We start from the raw sequence: 12285 nt of genomic DNA on the forward strand, positions 1-12285 counted from the left end.
GGTATGGAACCAGCTTGAAACACCACCCAGGCAATATCCCCATGATTTTGCAGAGAACTCTGCTTTCATTTCCCGTTAACCCAAAAGCGAATGACTCTCAGTGCATAATAGGAAACAAAGGTATATAAAATAATACATTGTGCTGCATATGTTTTATTTCCTGGGACTCTTATCAACCACCAGGCAACAAGAGGTTTAATCTCAGGTAACAATCTATGGAGTCTAGAGGGAATGTGGGTGTAAAACATGTAATTGAAAAGATGTTGGAGGCCAGAGTGCTATTAGAGCCTACAGCAAGAGGGCTAATTAAGATATGAGTGGTAACAGTTATTGCTCAGTGGTAAATACACCAAGTTTTATCTAGTTTTTATTTCTTTAAAGTTCCTCCTGTAACCCTTTCTGCTGTAATACTTTATCAGATGGAGATTCCTTATCCAGCAACTTTTACTTTCTGAGAAATGGAGAGTCAAAATAAATGCCATAAAGATAATAAATGAACTTTTCTCACATTACTCATATGCTTTCCTTACACTGAACCTATTTACTCTTAGTTTGCACACAATCATGTTGTCTAATGAACTCTTACTTTTGTAGAGTGTTTTATATTTGTTGGAATTCTTTTGTAATCATTATCTCATTGGAACTTAAGACTCATAAATTAAGAAACAGAACTCAGAAAGGTTCAGCGCTGTGCCTCTGGGATAGGATGAAGGAAAAGTGGTAGCACCGAGTCTCAAACACCGATCTTTTGATGAACCTAGTGCTCCTTCCACTGTATGACAACTGCCTGTGGCTTCTGGTGCCCACACCAGTGGAGAAAGGTAGTTGCTTTCACTCCATAAGAAGAGAGCATAAGCTCACTCTAAAGATGCAGAAATCAATGATCACGATTGGTTTTCATTAAAAATAGCTTATAGAGAGAAAGGTTCAAGAGGCAGGGGGCATATGTATACCTATGGCTGATTCATGTTGTTGTATGGAAGAAACCAATGCAATATCGTAAAACAATTATCCTCCAATTAAAAAAACAGTTAATGGTAAGTTTTGCTAATAGGATGTATCTTCTGAATCAAGCACCATCTTGAATTAATGAAAACACTCTGATTAATTTGATCAGTCTGATACTTTAATTTGCCATAACCATGCCCGTCATATAGAAAAAAAAAGCATTAGTTATAGAAAAAGCATAGATTATAGAAATAAATGAATGGAATGGGGAAAGTTGGATCCATTGCTGATAGCTCCCCAAGCTTCAGTCTACTTTAGTGTTTACGTTTTGCCATTCACAAGCTTTCCAGGAATCAGATCCCCTGGAATTCCTCCTCAGAGTTGAACCTGGAATGGCTGGGAGCAAGCTAGAGTCCCATCAGCATCCTTGGTTGGGGATGGGAAGGCTGTTGCATTTAGTGCCTCTTACCTGCCATTTTGGAGAAGGGCATGGGAACCCACTCCAGTATCCTTGCCTGAAAATCCTATGGACTGAGGATCCTTGTGGGCTACAGTCCAGAGCATCTCAAGGAGTCGGACATGACTTAATGACTGTGCATGCAAACGCACATGCCATCTGTATGGCAGACCTCAGTTGTTTTTTTGAGTGATTATTTGATTAAAACTCAGGTCATGTTCACTTTTGGCTTATTGTTATAGTTGAAATATGGGATGAAATAATATGTTAGGAAAGAGTTTAGCTACAAATAACAGATAACTCAAAGTAAACTGGCTTTACTAATATGTTTTTTTCAGTAATTCTAGAGAAGCAGCCCAACGTGAGAGCAGCTACTGGTAGGTCTCATCACAGACCCAGAATCCATCTGTCTTCCCCCTTAGACAGCCCTAGCATATGCTTTTGTCTTCATGGCCCCAGGATGACTACTGCCCCCCAAGCCCCAGTCATTGCATCCAAGCTCTAGACAGGAAAAACAAGGGGTGATAAAAGGCAGAGAAAAAAGGGAAACTCTCCTGGGGATTTCCACCTGTATCTTATGGGTCAGAGCTGTGTCACATACTACTGCAGCTGTAAAAGAGGTGAGGAAACAGAATTTTGGCTTTTCAGCCTTTATACTAGAAGAAGACAAGGGAGAAGAAGTTGTGAATAGCTTTTTGGTAGCTCATCTGTAGTGTCTATCACATCCATTAAGACCATTTTCTTTACTCCTTTGAGTTCAAAGTTTGAGATAATATTAGGATTGTCCAGAGGAAGAGAATGAGCAGGGTGTATATGTGTGTTTGTGTGTACACATGCATGCACACATGTAAAGAGACAGAGGTTGATTTATTGATTATAAGGATTTGGCTCATGTGATTATTGGAGACTGACAGGTCCCAAGATCTGCAGTCGGCAGGCAGGAGACCCAGGGTTGCTGATGGCATTAAGTTACAGTCTGAAAGTTGGTAGGCTCAGCAATGCAAGAAAGCCAGTATTTCGGTTTGAGTCCAAAGAGAGGAAGAAATTGAAATCCTGGAGGAGGAGTTTGCTCTTACTAGTGGTGGGGTCAGCCTTTCTGTGCTATTCAAGGCTTCAACTGATTGCGCGTGGCCCACTCACACTGGGGAGAACAATCTGCTTTAATAAGCCAGTTTATCCACGTGTTAATCTCATCCAAAAACACTTTCATGGGCACACCCAGAATAATGTCTGGGCACCCTATGACCCAGTCAAGTTGACATATAACTTAAACCATTACGAATATTGTGTTAGAGGCAGGCCAAGCTGTATCATCAAAAAAGTACTGGCGGGCAGGAGGCGTGGCAGCATCTGGCTTTGGGAAGGCTGTTGGTGCCCAGTAGCCCACAGGTACCTAGCGCACACCCGCCCCACCACCATCATGACGCCCAAGGGGAGGGTCAGCTCCACCAAAGGGGTGGCGAATGGGGAGCCCAAGAGATGGGCAAGGTTGTCAGCTAAGCCTGTTCCTGAAAACGTGGACGTGAAGCCACAGAGGCATCAGGAAAGGATACTCTTCAGACCAAAAAGTGCACACAAAAGGGAAAAAGGGAGCAGAGGGAAAACTGGCCGAAATGCCTAAGCAAGAAACTGAAGAAGATTTACCTGTAGAAAATGGAGAAAGTAAAAATGAAGCAAGTCTAGCCTCTGATGAACAGGAAAGAAAAAAGCTGTCTGATTAATATCATCTGCTATGTCATATCAGTGGCCCCTGTCTCCCTTCTGGCATGACTCAGAGGAATATTTTTATCTAATAATTTGTAAATACAAGACTTTTAGAAGCTCTGGAGACATTTTTAAGAAGAAAATTCTACTTCCTTCCCTTTTTAAGTGTAAAGGGTTTTTAAAAAATTTTTTTTGGGGGGGAGCATAACTGCATTAGCTTCTGCTGTACAATAAGGTGAATCAGCTATATGTATACATATATCCCCCACTCTGGAGCCTCCCTCCCACCCCTCCCCCATCCCACCCCTCTGTCACACCCCTCTAGGTCATCACAGAGCACCGAGCAGAGCTCTCTCTGCTATACACCAGCTTCCCACTGCTGGTGCTGCTAAGTCGCTTCAGTCGTGTCCGACTCTGTGCGACCCCATAGACGTCGGCCCACCAGGCTCGCCGCCCCTGGGATTCTCCAGGCAAGAACACTGGAGTGGGTTGCCATTTCCTTCTCCAATGCATGAGAGTGAAAAGTGAAAGTGAAGTCTCTCAGTCGTGTCGCGTCCGACTCTTCGCGACCCCATGGACCGCAGCCTACCAGGCTCCTCCATCCATGGGATTTTCCAGGCAAGAGTACTAGAGTGGGGTGCCATCGCCTTCTCTGAGCTTCCCACTAGTTATCTATTTAACACGTGATTATATATATATATGTCAATCCTACTCTCCCAATTTGTCCCTCCCTCCCCTTGCAAGGGTTTTTTTAAGAGGTAAAAACATTTTCTGTTTTTTTACTTTTTTGGTACAACCAGGAAATAGTGGGATATTGAATAAGGAGGTTTTGATTGTCTTGAATGTCCACTTAACATACCATAGATGGGGATTATTTTTTATATCTTATAATACAAAGCATATTAAATGGCAATTTGAAGTCACATTGTATGTTTACTGTGTCTTGAACATTTGAACTTCCATTCCTGTGTTGTTTTCAGTAGAATCGTTTCCTAAAGAAAATCCCTTGTCTTGGTTGTCCCTGTCAGAATTGCATGCTAACATCTTTGGTCATGGTAGTGCAGTTTTTGTACTAACTTTGGTAATATACTGTGAAAGAAAACTGAAAATTTTAATATATAGTGTGCTGCTGCTGCTGCTAAGTCGCTTCAGTCATGTCCGACTCTGTGCGACCCCATAGATGGCAGCCCACCAGGCTCCCCCGTCCCTGGGATTCTCCAGGCAAGAACACTGGAGTGGGTTGCCATTTCCTTCTCCAATGCATGAAAGTGAAAAGTGAAAGGGAAGTCGTTCAGTCATGTCTGACTCCCAGCGACCCCATGGACTGCAGCCCACCAGGCTCCCCAGTCCATGGGATTTTCCAGGCCAGAGTACTGGAGTAGGGTGCCATATGATATTAAATTGTGAATTAGTGAAATTTATAATGTAGTAACTTAACAATATTTGAAGATACTGGTACTTAATATCCTATTAAGAAAAATTTGCCTTCAAATTTTAAGCTGGAAAGTCACCAGAATAACTGTTTTAGGAAAGAATCACAATGACATGATTTTTCAGATTTTAAGAATTGTGAGCAAATTGAAATATCTGTGTACTAATCCTCAAAATAGCCAAGAAGATCTCTATTATTATTTTTAAAAAAAATGCTTGATTTCTGTGCTGGATTCCAGTCCATTGTGTACCTATCTTGGGCAAGGCATTCTTCCTCTCTGATTTTTTATGTCATCTGTTACACAAAGGAGGGTTGTATTAAGACTCCATCATCTTAAGGCCCCTTCTGGCTCTATTACCCCTTATTTCTATGAAATATTTCCTAGTGGAGTGAGTAGAATATATATTTAGATGAGAATATAAACTTGATTTCAATTAGTTCATCAGTTATATTTTCAAGTTTCTATTTGAGAATTTTGTTGTGTTTAGCGATATAAACATTCCTTCTGAATTCTCTATACTGTTTATTTGATTTGAAAAATATAAAGGTGAATTCAATTTAGTGCATCCCCAAAAGAGCATACATTCAAAATTAATTCAGTCAAAAATTATATTTACTTCAGGTCTTAGATTTAAAGTTTTCAAGCTTATTTTTCTGCTTTTCTTGGAACCTAGAAAATTCATCTCAACAGGTTTCTGCATCAAGTAATATTTATTATGTGCCTACATCTGCATGTTACTGGACTTGCCTGGTGTCGTATTTCAGGAAGGCAAGAGGCCTTTTAATAGCAGGGGTAATTTGCATTTGTGGAGTTAGCTGTCATTTGTAATCGGCGACAACTTAATTTCTGGAAGAAATAAAACTTACCTTCTCGAGAAGGTTTTGGAATGATTTGGCTTGTGCAGGTCAAAATCCAAGGCAATAGGAACAGAACAGATGAAATGGAACTGATTGTTTCTGTAAGTTCATGGATAGTACCTAGTATGCTTCCCTGGATGTCACATGTTTTATTGCAAAAGAAAAAGCTGTGTTTACTTTCCATGTCACTTTCTTTCCTAATACCTGTTACATATGATCTTTCTTTTAAAACACGTCGATCTACTCACAGCCCTCTTGCCCCATTCCTAGATTATTGAAATAGACCCTAAATGGTCACCTGACACTCAAATTTCTTTCTCTTTCATGTGTCTTTTACATGGTTTCAGAGTAAGTTTTCTGAAACAGCACTACTTCCATGCTGTTGCTTTATTCAGAATTTTTAAATGTATTTAGCATTATCTTTAGTCTTCAACATAAACTTCAAACTCAGCATGGCATTCACTGTCCTCCAGGATCATGACCCAGGGTCCAGCCTACCTTGGTTTCTTTTTTCTCTTTTCCTTTTCCCTCTCTTCTCTTCTTCAGTTATCTGATCTAACTTGATTAATCTAATTATAACCTTCCCCCATCTAAAAGATTCTGAAGTGGCTTTCAGGCACACATGCGTACATGATACACATGTATGCAGTAATATATACCTGCATATGCCATATAACAGATACATTTTATATTGATTTGTGAAATAAGTGACAAAAAATCAGATAAAACCAAGTTAGAACCCAGAATGCATGCCATATGATCCTGTATAGTGATAAGAAATAAATTACAAATTTGCTCTGAATTTCTCAGCAGCCAAACATCTGTGTACTGATCCTCAAAATAGCCAAGAAAATCTCAATTATTTAAGAAAAAAAGAAAAGTGCTCTATTTCTGTGCTGAATTCCAGTCCATCATGTATCTATCTTGCACAAGGCATTCAGCCTCTCTTGATTTTTTTCTACCTGTAATACAAGGGAGTTGTATTAAGACTAATTTCAAAATGCACAGTACCTGGAAGACTGGACACATACATGCTCCTCAGCTGAAGCAGTTTTTTCCTTTCTCTGAGGCCCCCGCCATGGGTCCCACTGAGACTGACTGATCAATATCCTTGTCCAGACATCCACAAAGATTTAAACAGCTGACTTTTATAATATTCTTCAGTGTGGCTGATTGACATAATTTCACATTGTAGCTTAATCAAAGAAGTAAGGAAGGTGAAAATTTATGTAATCTAGGTTCTTTATCTCTGGCTTACTTCATTCCAAGAGTAAAACTTATAGAACTATATAGAAGAAAGCAAAGATTGCATATCCTTCAAGTAGTCCTTTATTATTTCTTATAGTCTTTTAATTAAAAAAAAATTTATTAGAAGTCAAAGTACTAGACCCCCATTGAAAACCTTATTAGTACACGCTGTCTCCTGCTGCTCCCCAATTCTTGCCCCCTAGAGGTGCCCCATTTCAGCTTCTGGCTTTATTCTATGTTTCTAAAACTAAAGCGCCCTTACATCACATGCTATTTTGCTATTGGGTTGCTTTAATGACTTTTTTATTTGCAGGATTTCAAATTTGCTTTTTATTCCCAATCTTCCAGTTTAGGTTTTATTGCTACATGTTTCTGTTCTGTAATTTCTTATTCATGTCCAGTACGTGCCTCTCTGTTAGCTATCTATTTGCACATCCTGAAGTCTTGGTCGTTCAGTGCTATAGTTCAGTTTCCTGGAGTGAAATCACATACAGATTCTTGATCTTTTATTTTTGTTGAGTATCTGCCTTAGCCTTGCATTTCGCTGTGTGCTTTGGAATTCTGTGTGGCAGGCCCATTTTTAGTGGGACGTCTTCTTTTGTTCTTTTTCCTCCTCCTCTGCGTGTCTGCCCTCTCGTAGCTTTCTGCTTGCCTCCCTCAGGCCCCAGCTCAGAACCAGACTTCATGGCGTTTTAAGTGTGGACCACAGTGATGTTGAGATTGCAGACCTGGTTACTTAGGCAACGGGCATCTGACTCTGTACCCGGAGAGACTATGTGTGTCTTCTAGGCTTTCCAGGGCCAACAGTTCCTGTAAATATTTATCCCCAGGAAACATGTCATCATCCTATATTTTCAGCCTCTTTTCATAACCAGGGAAGACTCACCCTTGCCTTTAAGCTCACCTTTGTCTGTGAAACACTTTTCTCTCTTAACCATTGGGACTAAATGCGTGTCTGTGACTGCCAGCTTCCAGACCTGAGGCTCTGGCTTCGGTTTTTCTGACTGCTCTGCATTTCTGTTACTGGTCCAGAAGAGATGTTGATCTTGTTTTGAATTAGTAAAGCCATTTTTGTTTCTCTTTTTATAGTTTACTTATCATTACTATCACTTTGGAGTAGAGGTGAGCACCTCCAAGTCTGAACTTACACCATCTTGTTGGAAGCCTGCTGTTCGCTTCTCATAGCTAAGAATTCAAGTCTTTGGCAGCGGAAGAAAATATGAGGATAAACAATGATCTAATTCTCCCGAGGGCTTCCAAACATGTGTGCACTTTTCCTGGTACCAGCCTGTCTGCGAAGCAGGCATCTGTGTCTTGTATCACTGGGCCTTCTATGGACAGAGTTGAGTAGAGTCATTCTGAAAGTATATCCATTTCAAAAATAGTTTAAAAGATGGTTCTGTAGGGGAAACACCCTCAGAAACTCCTCATTCCTTGATACTACGATTCTAAGTTCACTTGCTCTTATTTTCTCCTGTGGGGTTTCCCTGATGGTCTGCCATGCAGAAGACACAGGATTCACAGGTTCAGTCCCTGGGCTGGGAAGATCGCCCGGAGGAGGGAAATGGCAACCCACTCTAGTATTCTTGCCTGGAGAATCCCATGGACAGAGGAGCCTGGTGGGCTACAGTCCAAAGGGTCTCAAAGAGTCAGACACGACTGAGCAACTATGCACACACATTTTCTCCTATAGAAATAAAGCAATGTCTTTGGTAATCATTTCAGTTTCTTTTCAGAGACTCCCTTTTCTTGGGTCTCTCTGAAGCCTTCCACAACCTCTGTGGGTTACAGAGCCCAGCGTCCCTTAGAGTCACGGCTAGTGCTGGTGCCAGGCAAGCGCAGCCTTGGTTCCTGTATGTGCTGCGCTGTCCCTGCCCTGTCACTGCTAAACTGGAAAAACTGGGGAGAAGAGGCAGGCTTGACCCAAAGGGAGGAACAAGGATTGTCTGAAGAAGGAGTAAAGGATGTAGAGTTAAAGCTGTATTCAAAGGAAATGAAAGTTTTCTACCCAGGAAAAGGTTTTTATGGTAACTTGAGTCTTTTTGAAATATGAGCAATTACTGAAAGGTCATTAGAAAACCAAGATATATATATATATATATTTGCTGCCTTCTTCTATTTTGCTAAATTAATTGTAAGCAGAAATGCCTCATGGTAGGAATGATGAGCCCAGTCAGCTCTGAATTGTTTTTTATTTCAAGTTTTAACAATCTAAGTAGAATGTGTTTCCTGTTTCTAAAGTTTTCATCATAACAGAATTACATTATCTTCAGAAGATTAGCACGATTTGGTAGGAAACTGAAGGAAAGAGAGAGAAAGTGTGTTGTGCATGTGTGTGTGTGATAAGTTTTTAAGCAATAAAACCTAACACTACTATATGTTACCTGTCTTGTTTCTCCAAACACCCAGAAGAATGGTTTTTCCAAAAATGGCTGTAAAAATGTTAAAGTGAGGAAAGGGGTTGATTGGCTTCATAATCACCTAACCCCACATGCAGTGTCTCTGTGAATGCCAGGGCAAGGCTTCTGGGTATGGCACAGTGGGCATAGCAGGCTGTGAAATATACCCTGTAGCTATGGCATTAGCCCTGGGGTGTGCTGTTTCCATATCACAGGTCACAGCGCTTCAACACTGACTTCCCCCAGAGACCATATGGCTCTGGTTTATCCAAAAGCCCACCCCAAGGGTAAGAAGAGGGTTTTGCCACAATTTGTGGGGACATGAATGCCATCTCATAACCTTTACAATTCTTGCATACAAATTCTTTTCTCCGGGGTTTTGGTGTAGAAGCAGCTCTGGCTTGGGGAACGGATTCAGTGGTGGCAGCTCCTGTGACAAGGAAGTATGTATTCTGTGTCCTGGGCACATTACCTCACTCAGCACGTGGCACATGGTGCTCAAGGAGCGCTGCGGAGTGAAGTGGTGGTGGTTGTTTAGTCCCTAAGTCGTGTCCGACACTTTGCAACCCCACGGACCCTTCCAGGCTGCTCCTTCCATGGGATTTCCCAGGCAAGGATACTGGAGTGTGTTGCCATTTTCTCCTCCGGTGGATTTTCCTGACCCTGCGTTAGCAGGTGGATTCTCTACTGCTGAGCCAACAGGGAAGCCCTAGAGTGAGGTACTCTTCCTCAAAGCATAGAATCATCATAATTTTGTCTACTCAAGCTTCGGGGCTCTCACTGTGTGCCGGGCATGATTATATACCTCCTCTCACTTAATCTCCATCATCTTATAAGAGGGTGGTTGCTCTCCTTCACACTTTGCAGATGCAGTAACTTCAGGAGCTACATTCTTAATTGCTCCACTGTATTTTCTCTGTAATTTCATTAATAGTATATACATTTTCCCTCTCTTAGATTTTAAAAATGGGAGTATGATTTGCGCCCATTAAAATTCACTCTTTTTACTGCACAGTTCTGAGTTTTGACAAATACATGCCGTTTGCCTCACCACAACTACCCAGATACAGATCAATCCCAACCCCTCCCCAGATTCCCCTGTAACTGCTTTAAAGTCAGCCTCCACCCCCACCTCCAGCCCCTGCTAACCCCTGCTCTGCTGTCACTAGAGCTTAACCTTTTCCAGAATGTCATATAAATTGATCCTAACAGCCATTTGATTCTATCTTCCTTCATTTAGAATGATGCATTTGATACTCAGCCATGTTATTTTTACATGCATGTAAATTTATAATCTCAGTATTTGGTTTATTGTCAAGTTGTAATCTATTATGCAGCTGTCCCACAGTTTATCTATTTACCAATTGAAGGGTGTTTGGGTTCTGTTCCAATTGGTGGTGATTATCAATGAAGCCACTTTAAACATTCCTATGTAGGCTCTTCACAGCTATTTGTAAGGCCTCCCCAGACAGCCATTTTGCTTTTTTGCATTTCTTTTCCATGGGAATGGTCTTGATCCCTGTCTCCTGTACAATGTCACAAACCTCAGTCCATAGTTCATCAGGCACTCTTATCTATCAGATCTAGTCCCTTAAAAATATTTCTCGCTTCCACTGTATAATCATAAGGGATTTGATTTAGGTCATACCTGAATGGTCTAGTGGTTTTCCCTACTTTCTTCAATTTCAGTCTGAATTTCATGATCTGAGCCACAGTCAACTCCCGGTCTTGTTTTTGCTGACTGTATAGAGCTTCTCCATCTTTGGCTGCAAAGAGTATAATCAGTCTGATTTCGGTGTTGACCATCTGGTGATGTCCCTGTGTAGAGTCTTCTCTTGTGTTGTTGGAAGAGGGTGTTTGCTATGACCAGTGCGTTGTCTTGGCAAAACTCTATTAGCCTTTGCCCTGCTTCATTCCGTATTCCAAGGCCAAATTTACCTGTTACTCCAGGTGTTTCTTGACTTCCTACTTTTGCATTCCAGTCCCCAACCAGACATCTTTTTTGGTTGTTAGTTCTAAAAGGTCTTGTAGGTCTTCATAGAACCGTTCAACTTCAGCTTCTTCAGCGTTATTGGTTGGGGCATAGAATTGGATTACTGTGATACTGAATGGTTTGCCTTGGAAAAGAACAGAGATCATTCTGTCGTTTTTGAGACTGCATCCAAGTACTGCATTTCGGACTCTTTTGTTGACCATGATGGCTACTCCATTTCTTCTGAGGGATTCCTGCCCACAGTAGTAGATATGATGGTCATCTGAGTTAAATTCACCCATTCCAGTCCTATTATTTTAGTTCGCTGATTCCTAGAATGTCGACGTTCACTCTTGCCATCTCCTGTTTGACCACTTCCAATTTGCCTTGATTCATGGACCTGACATTCCAGGTTCCTATGCAATATTGCTCTTTTCAGCATCGGACCTTGCTTCTATCACCAGTCACATCCACAACTGGGTATTGTTTTTGCTTTGGCTCCATCCCTTCATTCTTTCTGGAGTTATTTCTCCACTGATCTCCAGTAGCATATTAGGCATCTACCGACCTGGGGAGTTCCTCTCTCAGTATCCTGTCATTTTGCCTTTTCATACTGTTCATGGGGTTCTCAAGGCAAGAATACTGAAGTGATTTGCCATTCCCTTCTCCAGTGGACCACATTCTGTCAGACCTCTCCACCATGGCTGTATATTGTCACCCTGCTTATTTAACTTATATGCAGAGTACATCATGAGAAACGCTGGGCTGGAAGAAGCACAAGCTGCAATCAAGATTGCCAGGAGAAATATCAATAACCTCAGATATGCAGATGACACCACCCTTATGGCAGAAAGTGAAGAAGAACTAAAGAGCCTCTTGATGAAAGTGAAAGAGGAGAGTGAAAAAGTTGGCTTAAAGCTCAACATTCAGAAAACAAAGATCATGGCATCTCGTCCCATCACTTCATGGCAAATAGATGGGGAAGCAGTGGAAACAGTGTCAGACTTTATTTCGGGGGGCTCCAAAATCACTGCAGATGGTGACTGCAGCCATGAAATTAAAAGACGCTTACTCCTTGGAAGGAAAGCTATGACCAACCTAGATAGCATATTCGAAAGCAGAGACATTACTTTACCAACAAAGGTCCATCTAGTCAAGGCTATGGTTTTTCCAGTGGTCATGTATGGATGTGACAATTGGACCGTGAAGAAAGCTGAGCGCCGAAGAACTTTATGCTTTTGAACTGTGGTGTTGGAGAAGACTCTTG

General features: G+C 41.4%; 1 protein-coding gene and 1 pseudogene across 2 annotated transcripts in view; both read left to right on the forward strand.

Moving 5' to 3' along the window:
• On the forward strand, positions 1-3358 carry LOC139176357 (uncharacterized; annotated as a pseudogene).
• SMYD3 (SET and MYND domain containing 3) overlaps positions 1-12285 on the forward strand; it is a 739559-nt gene that overhangs the window by 582509 nt on the left and 144765 nt on the right. The gene's annotated exons all lie outside the window — the stretch shown is intronic.

The sequence above is a fragment of the Bos indicus genome, chromosome 16, assembly GCF_029378745.1.
Source record: "Bos indicus isolate NIAB-ARS_2022 breed Sahiwal x Tharparkar chromosome 16, NIAB-ARS_B.indTharparkar_mat_pri_1.0, whole genome shotgun sequence".
Classification (NCBI taxonomy): domain Eukaryota; kingdom Metazoa; phylum Chordata; class Mammalia; order Artiodactyla; family Bovidae; genus Bos; species Bos indicus.